The sequence below is a fragment of the Triticum dicoccoides genome, unplaced genomic scaffold (genome assembly GCF_002162155.2).
Source record: "Triticum dicoccoides isolate Atlit2015 ecotype Zavitan unplaced genomic scaffold, WEW_v2.0 scaffold23369, whole genome shotgun sequence".
Classification (NCBI taxonomy): Eukaryota; Viridiplantae; Streptophyta; class Magnoliopsida; order Poales; family Poaceae; genus Triticum; species Triticum dicoccoides.
In genome coordinates, this window is record NW_021246732.1 from 40480 (window position 1) to 52909 (window position 12430).

The 12430-nt window shown below is 46.7% G+C and overlaps 1 pseudogene; it reads left to right on the forward strand.

The window, feature by feature from the left end:
- Positions 1-6511: 6511 nt before the first annotated feature.
- LOC119345402 lies at positions 6512-8914 on the forward strand (annotated as a pseudogene).
- Positions 8915-12430: the final 3516 nt, after the last annotated feature.

Sequence of the window (12430 nt, forward strand, 5' to 3'; positions counted from 1 at the left end):
TAACCCTGTAGCGTTTGACCACGGGATCTAGCCCTTTGACGTTGCACGGACGGGCTTTGACCAGTGGACCTCCCCACCCGGTTGTGTTACGTCAGCCCATAGGAACACTTTGGAGCAACATCCAGGCTAGACCCACAGCAAGATCCCCTCCGTGTAGACCCCACGCGTCCGTTTCCCCCCTCCAGGTGCCGGCGGCGGCGCCGTCCGTGAGGGAGGGCACACCCCGGAGCCCCAAGACGGGCGTCTACGCATGCATGAACACTTTCACATATGCATCGGGACCCGTGCGATGTTTCGGTGACATAGCTACACCCCGAACCCCCCCACCAACCAGAATTCCTTCTGTGTCGACCGTTTCCCCCCTCCGTGACACGGCGATAGCGACGTTCGTAACGGGGGGCAATCGATATACCATCGGGTATGTTTTTTTAGATAAGGCATAATTATCTTATGCAAAAGCAAAAACTAAAATAAAGTAAAAATAACAAAACAAAGTAAAAATAAAAAAATAAAGTAATGCCCACGTATGCCGACGGCAAGGCCGTCGGCATATATGTGCACACACGGAGGTTGTCCCACGGATCGATGACGTGGCGTGGCACAAGGATCGATGACATGGCGTGGCACAAGGATCGATGACGTGGCGAAGGGGCCTATGCCGACGGCTGTGCCGTAGGCATACCTCTGCCACAGATGACCAAAGTAAAATTTAAAATTTAAGTAAAGTAAACATATGCCGACGGCGAGGCCGTCGGCATATCTGCGCACACACGGATCAATGACGTGGCATGGCACACGGATCGATGACGTGGCAGAGGGGCCTATGCCGACGGCTACGCCGTAGGCATACCTCTGCCACAGATATGTCGACGGCCGCCGTTACCACCCGTCGGCGTAGGTTCAACGCCGTCAAATGGTCAGCGCTGACCGGGCAGGTGGGCCCGGGCTATGCCGACGGCCTGACCTATGCCGACGGGCCCCATAGGCGTATCTCGGGCGGTCCCGACGGCCTCGTCTATGACGACGGCCCCGTCGGCATAGATGGATGTATGCCGACGGCTTTTATACGCCTACGGCCTATACTTGGCCGTCGGCTTAGGTCCGGCGATGCTGACGGGGGCCGTCGGCAACCCCAGTTTTTCTGGTAGTGTAGTATCATGTAGCTTGAATAGATTTGGGCCACTTTGTCATCCCTTGATAATATGGACCTTCGACCACGAATTCTAGCTATAATTTTGAGCTCCCTAGGTGGCTACCTTTTTCATCCATGGTATACATCTTTTGGCGGGGGTAGTAGAATTATTTGTACGGCGGCACACGCACTTGTGTATCATTGTTTTGGCTGTAGTGAAATTTTCCAGGGATGATAGGGTGCTACTCCTTCCATGATAACGTGTGAGTATTTCCCTTAGGACCCTAGGTTCCATAGCAGTAGCTATCTCTCTCTCTCTCTCTCTCTTTCGATCTATCTATCTATCTATCTCTATCTCATCTCTTTAATACAAAGTTTATGTGAGCCACCTCACATGATCAGGATCAATTCCATGTAATCGGTGGTGTGTTTGTTGGGATATGATGAATTGCCACTTTAATATCAGATTATTCATTGAATTTAATTGAATCTTTGAGTTTTATTTCCTATAAAATTGAATAGCTTTGTATGCTCTTCGATCTATCTATTTTCTTTGGCCAAGTTCAATGGGTTTCACTTTAGAGGGAGTAACACAAGTAGTAATATCTATTAAGGTAAAAATGCATGTGGAGTGGAGATCGGCTAGGCGTCGCATGAGGATAGAGGTGGTGTTGAGCGTAGCTAGTGGCGTTGCGGCGGTGGCGTCCAACCCGGATCCTATCTTGGCGGTGGCGACGACGATGGCTAGCCCAGATCCAGCCATAATCGTGGTGGCGTCTCTCCGTTGGGGATGATGGGCCAGGAGGTGGGTCCTTGTGGCGGCGCCGATGGCGGCGGATCTTGAGATCCCATGTCCGGGCCAGCTGTAAGATCATGGACACTTTAATTTGATTTAATAAGTGGTGTGTTTGTTGGGATATGATGAATTGCCACTTTAAGATCAGATTGTTCATTGAATTTAATTGAATCTTTGAGGTTTATTTTCTATATAATTAAATAGCTTTGTACGCTCTTCGATCTATCTATCTTCTTTGGCCAAGTTCGATGGGTTTCACTTTAGAGGGACTAACACAAGTACTAAGATCTAGTAAGATAAAAATGCATGTGGCGTGGAGATCGGCTAGGCGTCGCCTGAGGATGGAGGTGGTGCTGGGCATAGCCGGTGGCGGCGGCGGCCTCCAGCCCAGATCCTGTCTTGGCGGTAGCGACGGCTAGCCCAGATCAGGCCATGATCGTGGTGGCATCTCTCCGCCGGGGATGACGGGCCAGGATGTGGGTCATTGTGGCGGAGGATCTTGGGAACCCGTGTCCGGCTCTTTGCAGGACGCGCGTGGCGGCCGGAGCTTCCTTCAGCATCGACGGCGCTTGATGCGGAATCACGTCATCGGTTGCCGTTGTATGGGTGACAATGACGGCTGGCGCGACGATGGGTGCTCCCTGTAGCGCCTAGAATTGGGGCGGCAACCCCTCTCGATCAACGGCGGCGGACTCCGGGGTCGTGTGGGAAACTCAGAGTCCGGATCGCGAGGTGGTGATGGCCTTCTATGGCTGGTGGCGGTATGGGACGTCCCTTCCATCAATAGATTGGATTTGATGTGGCTCGGCGGGTGTCACATGTGCCTCTTTCGGAGTTATCGAGCAGTATCGGTCGCCGGTAGGTGAAGCCACTGCTAGATGTGCTACCGACGGATGCTATGCACGACGTCTTATATGAAGGATTCAAGTCATGCCTGCTACTAGTAGGTGATGCACGGTGGCTCGGGCGGAGGTGTCATGTTTAGCCTGTTGTTGTTGGATCGAAGGTGGTGCGACAGTAGCAAGAGACATGCGGTATGGGACATCTTTGTCTTCCGTTATCTCCTCCAGAGGTATCGGGCTATCGAGGCATCGGTAGACGGATATGGGTGGATGGTACAGACGGCTTCAACGATGAATTTATGCAATCTGGTGGAAACACAACATCTCTGATCAAGCTATATCGTCGCGCCCCTGTGTCGTGTCCTTGCTGAAGGCGGTGGATTGAAACTTGGCTTTAGGGATGAGAATTCGGAGTTAAACCTTGTGGTGGAATCACCATCAGGGGTGCACATGCGGTGATTCCTTCTTGAAGGGGTATCCTAGGAGTTCTGTATATTTCGTTTATGTTGTGTCTTGTATCATAGAGTTAGTGGCTATCAAGAGGAGTTACTGTCGCGAGGTATGCGTCGCAGGGTTTGTTTTTTGCTTTATTTCTGGGTTGATGGTGTTCGGCTGCTCGATTTTGCACTATTAATAATATATGGCTGCATGCATCTTTCTAATGCAGTGATCGGTGGCTATCCTCCTTTTCAGAAAAGAAAAAAAAACCAATAGCTATGTCTTTCTCTAGGGTACCATTAATTGTCCTATGTTATCACTGCGGCTTCCGCGTGCAAAGTTATTATCACACGTTGCAACACCTTAAATGCTGCCCCTATGCACGCGTGCACTCGTATACAAGACAAATAAGATTAAGTAGAAATCAACATTTAATAAATAATTATATTATTTTACCAATGCCATGGAACAATTCACTACTCAAACATTGACATAAACATGCGATAAATCATGGGGAAATAACTCATAACGCAGGACATCCATATTTGCCAATGGATTACATAGGTTTATGGATGATCAAAGGTTGAAGATGGTGGTTGAGATGTTGGTGATGATGGCGGTGATGGCGGTTCCTCCGGTGGCGTTCTGACGTTGCCGGATGGGTGAGGGAGGGAGGCCCCCCTCCTCCTTATTCCTCGGCCTCTCCCTACATGCGAGAAGGGTTTTCCCTCCGGGTTTTTATGGCCATGGCTATGGAGGACAAGAGCCTTCGCTAAGATGGGCTCTGACTTTTGAGGGGAGCTGTTTCCGGACCATTTTAACATTTTCGAAGATCATTACTACGAAAAGTATGAAATATTTATGGTGGTCGAGGAACTTATAGGACAAGCTTGCAATAAACGGAGATCTCTAAAAGGTTGATGTAGCCCGTCGGCGCCCTGGGACTTTGTGAACCTACAGGAGGCGCCTAAGCACCCTATGCGTCTCCAGGTGTGGGTCCCAGACCCCCTGGGTTTCTTCTGCTGCAAAACTCCACAATCTTTTTTTTCCTGATTTTTCCTGTGGTTTAAATATTATTTTCCTAGAAATACAAAACTCTAAAAAAACAAGAACTGTCACTGGGGACTTGATTAATATGTTAGTCGAATACAAATGATAAAAGTTGTGCCCAATGCATATATGAATGATAATGTAATGGCATGAGACCTATCAGCTTCCCCCATCCCAAGCTAATCCATGCTTGTGCTCAAGTGTGTAAGATGATAAACAGTGATAATTTATGTATGTGAATGTCAGGTGTATCATGGAGTATAGTACACTAAGTCTTCATTGTATAAATTAAACCTTATCATGAACAAAGCAGAGGTCGACCAAGATTGTCTAACTACACAACCTTTCTACTACCACCATGCAACACTCGTTCAACACTAGAACGTGGGTCTCAACTTTGGCACTTCATGGTAAAAGAGCATGATGATGAAGGTTTTCTTAGAAGTCAAAGTTAAAAAATCCCACACTAAGGCAGTTAACCATTAGGCAATGGGAATGCTTTATAAGAATGCTTGCCATGCAACAGATGCATTAGAACTATAAGTGTATGAAAGCCCTCCTTGTGGACTAGTGAGGGTGCGTCCAACTTGCTTGCTCACAAAGACCTAGAGCTCATTTGAGGAAAAGCTTATGATTGGAATATACAAGGAAAGCTCTATATTGTTAAGTCCCCACTAATATATAATTATGAACCATATGAAAACTTCTCTATGGAATGCAGCGGTGCTACTTTCAAGCACAAGTGTACTAAAAAGAATGGTAGTGTGCCCCCTCTCTCTTTGTTCTATCTTTCTCTCTTCTCTTTTTCCTTTTATTGTGTGGCCTCCATGGCTCTCCTTTTTATTCCTCACAAGACACTCATAATTTACTTACAACTCATGGCGCTAATGTAGCGAATAGCTGTGTCTCGCCCGTACAGATTCCTATTAGGAATAGCCTATACGCAGACGACTATCAGGACTGTCCACTAGCTGTTGTCGGTCGCTGCATTCGCTCATCCGCGTTCGTTCTGGGGTTCTTCTTTTTCTTTGTTTTGTTTTTGTTTTCTCTTCAGTTTTCTCTGTTTTCACTCGTTTTCTTCAGATTTTCCTTTTTTTCTTTTGTTATCCTTTGATTTTCTTTGTTTTTTGAATGTGTTCCTTTGGTTTACCTATTTTTCTTCTTCTTTATACTTTGGTTTTATTTGTTTCTTTCTTGTTTTATTGATGCCTTTTGGTTTCTTTGCTTTTCTTTTTGTTTCTTTGTCAGTTTCCATTGCAATTTTTAATACATGTCTACCTTTTTCCTATTTCTTCAGCACATGCCTATTTTATTTTCATACATCTATAATATTTATTTGTATGCACATTTAACATATTCCAAATACATGTTTTGATCTTTTAGGAAAGATGTCTAGAATAATGTTTGCAAATTCGTTTTAAATATTGGTCGAAGGATAAATACATTTTGATGAACTATGCAGACATTTTTGTACATTGTACAAATATTTTCTGAAAATGTCATGAGCCCATTTTTGAAACTTGTGATGATTTTTGGAAATGTAACATACATTTTTTACATTCGATAAAAAAATTCAAATGGTAGGTCAATATTTTTCTAAATGTAAGACATTTGTTAATTGTCAGACTAACATTTTCATATATATATATATACAAATTAAAAATGTGAAAAAAGGAAAAACAAAAAAAAACATGACGGCACATGATTACTGGGCCAGCCCAGTTCTGGCTCCCTGCGGGCGAACCGTGTCGTTGTGGGTGGCACATAGCTGCACCGCCAACGAAGCAGCTGTGGCGACGACATCGAACATATTAGCGCAACGGACACACCAAGCATGGTACTCAGTGATCCCCAAAGGTTTTACTTATGAGTAGTCCCAGGGTTTTATCTTAATGAATGGTCCCACCACACATCAAGTTTGATAATCAACAAATGGTAAAATCCTTGTGTATTAAACCCGGGTGGTTAGGATGCATAACCGCTAAGCTAATGCTTGTTTGTATGCACAAGCTAAGCTAGATATACTTGTGAAAGTGCGTATCGGTCTATGCACCGATATCGGTTGACATGTGTATTGAAACTTGAGGCATGCAGCCCCAAGACCAGATTAGTCAACGCGGACATGCAGCCCCCTCTGTTCTTGTTCATGGTCATGGTCTTGGTCTTGGTCTTGGTCTTGGTCAGGCAAGCGAGCAGCCAAGCAGGAAGCAGCCACTCTCGCTGTAGGTTGCGGGAGCTGATATACCTGTGGACATGCCTATAAGGGATTGGAGTCTTCGAGAGACAATCATCTGCGGCAGCCACGACTATGATTCCGGCAGCAGCGTTGACGGTGTTGCTGCTCCAGCTCCGCCTATCCACGGCAGCGTCTCATGTTACGGCCGGTGCAGGGCCGTTGCCGCACTGCCAGACCAGCTGCGGCGCCGTGGAAGTGCCCTACCCATTCGGCATCGGCGACGGGTGCTACTGGCCAGGGTTCAACCTCACCTGCGACCGGACACGCGGCAGGGAGCCGCGGCTGCTCGTCGGCGCCGACCTCCAGGTCGTCGAGATCTCCCTGGCCAACTCCACGGTGCGGATCGTGGACATCGCGGGCCAGGTGAGGCTCACCTTCTCCGCGGGCCTCGACGGCAACGGCACGTGGGGCGGCCTCGGCGCCGCCAGCCCTTACGTGTTGTCGGAGATGCGCAACCAGTTCGTCGTCACGGGATGCAACGTGCAGGTCACGCTGGTTGGGGATAGCGACGACAGCAGCGGTGGCAACGTCATCTGCTGCTGCTCCTCCTTCTGCTCCACCAACAACAAGCTGACGGGTGCCCTGACGAGCTCCCCTGGCTACGGCGCTGCCGGCTGCTGCGACACACCCATCCCAATAGGCCGCCCCTCCTACGGCGTGGAGATGAAGTCGCTGGACTCGAGGAACGAGTACGCCCACAGGCTGCCCATCGCGGTGCGCATCGCCGAGAGGGGTTGGTTTGAGGGCGCCTACGCCGTGCTGCTCAACGACTCGCCCGGGTACTCGCCCTCGCGCCGCCCGGCGGTCCCCGTCGTCCTTGATTTTGCGGTGGATTCCAAGCCGGTGATGCTGCCAGGGATGGCGACGTCGGGCTGCCCCGTGGACGCGCGGAGGAGCGCGTGCCAGAGCAGCCATGCCTCCTGCCGCAACGTCTCCGGAAAGTACCGCAGCGGGTACGTGTGCCGGTGCCTTGACGGGTACCGGGGTAACCCATACCTCGCGGGCGGATGCCAGGACGTCGACGAGTGTGCGCTTCCGGGCATGTGCTTCGGCGAGTGCATCAACACAGCCGGAGGGCACCTATGCCGATGCCAGCGTGGCGCCCATGGTGACCCGCGCATAACAAATGGATGCATCAAATCTTATCTAGGTGAGCACAAAACCAATAATACAAGCAGATATTGCATTGGTTCATTCTCTGTTTTACAAATCTTCGTTGACAACAAAGGCGCATTCTCTACGCACATTATTCAGGTTTAAGTGCAGGCATAGGAGTTGGCAGTGGAGCGGCCTTTCTAATCATGGTAATTGGTGCTATTTTGGTGACCCGAAATATGAAGCAACGCAGGGGGAAAATGCTCAAGAAGAAATTCTTCAAGCAAAATCGAGGGCATTTGTTGCAACAATTGGTGTCTCAAAAGGCGGACATCGCTGAGAGGATGATCATCCCCTTGGTGGAGCTACACAAGGCCACCAACAATTTTGACAAAGCTCGCGAGATTGGTGGAGGAGGGCATGGCACGGTCTACAAAGGCATCATGTCAGATCTGCATGTCGTGGCGATCAAGAAGTCCAAGGTCGCGATCCAGAGGGAGATTGACGAGTTCATAAATGAGATAGCGATCCTCTCGCAGATCAATCATCGAAATGTGGTGAAGCTCCATGGGTGCTGCCTCGAGACGGAGGTGCCGCTACTTGTTTACGAGTTCATCTCTAATGGGACCCTTTACCATCATCTCCATGTCCAAGAAACCATGCCATCCCTGCCATGGGAAGATCGGCTGAGGATCGCCACCGAAATAGCAAGAGCTCTAACCTACCTTCACTCAGCTGTGGCGTTCCCTATAGTCCATAGGGATATTAAGTCCCCAAACATTCTGTTAGATGGCACTCTCATGGCAAAGGTGTCAGACTTTGGAGCTTCGAGGTTCATTCCTGCCGACCAAACAAAGACCTCGACCGCAGTCCAAGGGACATTTGGGTACCTAGACCCCGTGTATTTCTACTAAGGAAAGCTCACCGAGAAAAGCGACGTTTACAGCTTCGGCGTCCTCCTCATGGAGCTTCTCACTAGGAAAAAACCATGCTCATATCGGTCATCCGAGGAGGAAACCCTTGTCTCATATTTCACTGCTTCGCTAGAAGCAGGCAAACTGATTCATGTGCTAGATCCTCAAGTGATGGAAGAAGGCGGCAAGGAAGTTGAAGAAGTAGCTATGTTGGCAGTAGCATGCACGAGGATTGAAAGACACCACCGGCCAACCATGAGGCAAGTGGAGATGACACTTGAGAGCCTTGGAGCTGTGCATGATAGCTTTATCCCGAAGTATCAAGTGGTTGTGGGTATGACCATGGAGGGAACGAGCCGACAATATAGCTTGGAAGCAGAACATTTGTTGTCATCAAGATACCCCCGGTAGTCAATGTATTTCAAGTGTGATTAGTTTAATCTACAAATTAATAATTCCTTGACGGGATGTAAATATGGGTGCCACTAGAGCTCTGCCGACTGAGAAAACTAGTAAGATTGCACGTGCAACACACGTCTCCTGTATTTGAAGTCATGTCTTGTGTACACAATAACGACACCCCTCCAGGCCTCCACCGCCTCATCCCATTCGGGCACACGCTCGCGCCTACACTCGCTGAGATCCTTCAGGACAACACCTCTTTCCTTGACTTCCTCTTGTACATCATTTTCCTCGACCCACAGCACCACTGACCTCTCCTGCCAGTACATGCGGATGGAAATCGGCATGTGCTAGCGCCAGGTGGGTGAGCTTTAGCAAAGAAGCAGAGAAGACGGATAATAGAGACAATGCAATGATCAATGGGCTAGAAGCAGTGCAAAGTGGGGAAGGGTTTCAACTTCAAAGGACTAATCCAGGAAAAAGATAACGGCATCCGGATGTTTCATTGTTTCCTAAATTCTATTGGTTCTGCCGAGCCTAACAGCTATTTCTTTCATAGAAACTCAAGAGAAAAACAAATACATGACAAAATGAGGGATTCATCCCGCCCTTATGGTTGGACACAATTAGAATTCATGTTCTGTAGATTACCAGAGAACAAGAATCAAAATTGGTAGCAGTGCATAATACAAATACATAATTCCATCTAAAACCAGCATTTATTGCCGGAGCAATCCTCTCAGGGGAATGAGCCAAGTCCAGCACCCATCCTTCGAAAATGACCAAGATGATCTGCTCCAGAAAGTTTGAGAAATGAAGCTCCTCCGAACTATGATGCTGATTCTCTATATCCAATATTTCCACTAATTACTTGATGAAATATTTTATCTGATGGTTATGTGGATACATATCAGGCTAAATGAACCAGCCGACTGCGAATATGACAAAATATTTAGTTAAAAGCCTGAATTGTTGTCATCCATGGTGCCTATATCTAACTCTTCATCAGAAACAATTACTTCCTGTAAATCATAGTAGCCTACATGGAAAAAAATAGTTTAGTACAATTATTTCCCATACCCTAAGATATAAGTACCATACTAAAATGTTGCGCCTCACGGTAGTCTTCCAGCAAAAATAATTGATACTACATAAACATGATAGAATCAAGTACTATTCATGCCATAAACATTTCAAGCTTAGGAACCCAATATTAATCACATACCACAGGTCGAGGTTTTACATCTTGAATACTACGGAAATGACGGTAGCAAAATCAGGAGGATTGAGGACGATACATGCTCCAAAATTGTTGTAACTGTCCTTGGAAGTCTGTAGCAGAATCAAATATTGATTGTTAGAACTCAGTTCGGATAGAAGTAAAACAAAAAATTTAACTATACAATTAATACATGGTTAGTTGGTCAATATCCTTCCTGAACATGAATTTGAATTGTGTGGATGCATACTACTACCTGCAAAAGCATGATAGACATCATCACCATATATGTTTCTCTTCTTGTGTTTTGGTTGCATTATCTGTCAGGTAATTCATGATTTCTCGAACTCCTAACTGAGCAGCAAAATAATAACAGAGATTGTTACAGCCTTTGACTCACCTCTATGAGCAGCAGTGAGTTGGCGATGATCCTGAAAAAAAAATAAGGGAACCAAAAGAGCTACAGTAATTCCACTCTGAAGTAGTTTAACAAGTATTATAAGAAATTTTTTTGATCTAAAAAATGAAACTATCCATTAGTTGCACAATACATCTCTCGTGCTAGTTGTTCAATCTAGCAGTTTGGTGGCATGGACAGAACAGACTTTCAGAGTTTCAGTACTTCTTTCGTTTGAACCTTAAGACATAACCAAGCACATAGGGGATAAACCATCCAGCACACTTTCCTTGCTACAAGAGAGTATACAACTGAAGCAGATCTCCATCGTTAAAATTGTTGATTTTTATCATAACATTCCAAGAAGAGACAATTTCCCGGTTATTAATTTAATTTACAACTAATTTCCGCGCAAAAGATAGCTTTCTAGTTGGAGATGTACAATTAAAAGAATATGTTAAGTTGGCTGGACACGTTATTCCATTCCGGATAAGTATTGCTAGATTTAAGCTGGTTGGACATGTAAACTAATAGTATTGCAACTACATATTTGCAGAAATTGATTACAGCCGTGCGCAGGAAGACTCATCCCAGTTTCTCGCTGGATTACAGTCGATTACACCACTTTCAGCTTGCTCTTATGGCAGTCAGGTGTGAGCCCAGTTGTTTGAACAACACAGAGGTACAAAATTAATTAAAAATAGCCATGAGTGCCATCTCAATATCCTCTCTATCTCTCTCTCGGCTGGGTAGGAAAGACAGGACAAGCTGCAAATATACAAGGTGGGAGAAGGGCCGGTTCGTACCTTCAGGAGAAGAAGCAGGCGCTAAGCCTCTGCCGCCGCTGGTAGCCCGCCGGAGTATCCCCTCTTCGCCGCCCCGTAGGCCCTCGCCCGCGGCCGCGACCGACAGGCCCTCGTCCGCCGCAGGCCGCCCGCGCCCCGCAGCCGCTTGCCCGCCAATCCCATCTTCCTCCCTTGTTGTGCCGCAGTGGAAGAGCCGAGCGCAGATCGAGGGAAGGGAGCCGGCGGCGTAGATCGGGAGAGGGAGAGACAAGGAAGGGTTTCATCACGACTTCACGAGCCAAAGAGAGGAATGAGCGTTGTATGCGGAGTCGCGGGCGCAGTGCGTGGAATATTCCTCTGCGGACGGAGTATGGTCAGTCACGGGAAATTGCTAACTGCACCCCATAGAGCTATTAGATTAATGATGGATGTTAGATTAAAATTTGTGGGTCTAATTGTGCGGTACAGATTGGTTTGTGTAGTGTTGTGGGTCTAATTGCGGGGTACACATAAGAAAATTCTTGTTTGATTGTTTAATAGTAGTGTAGATGAGTCGGCTGGTGTGTTTTTTTAGGACGAGGCTAGGGAGCACCGCTGCGCTCGTTTGTTGATTTGGGCATATTGTCGTATATAGTAAGTGCATGTCGTTACGTCCAGCTGTCTAGTGTAGAAAAGAAAATTGTTTGGACATATCCCGTAGCGCACTTGGCTATCGATTGAATCAGCCTAGATCCTCTCCCATGTGCATTTATTTAGGGTTTAAAAAAGTTGTAAAAGCCATAACTTTTGATTCAAGTATCAAAATACAGTTCTGTTTTCACAGTCAGGTTTCTGACGACGAGTTCTTCAAAACTAGATCTCATATGAGTTGGTTTCGTTAAACTTTTTCTGAGGGCAACTTTGGGTGCAATGGAGGCAAATATTGTGCTATTGAGGAGCAACTTCTTCTTTTTGGCCTAGTTGGATTTTTTTGTCCTAGTTGGACTGACTATTAAGTTAGTTTGCATAAAAACAAGAAAAATCACATAAAATATAAGGCATCTTTAGTGTACATACAAAGCAACTTCACTGCACTATGTATATTTGTCAGTTTTGCTAACATTACTCCAACTTATGTATCATGG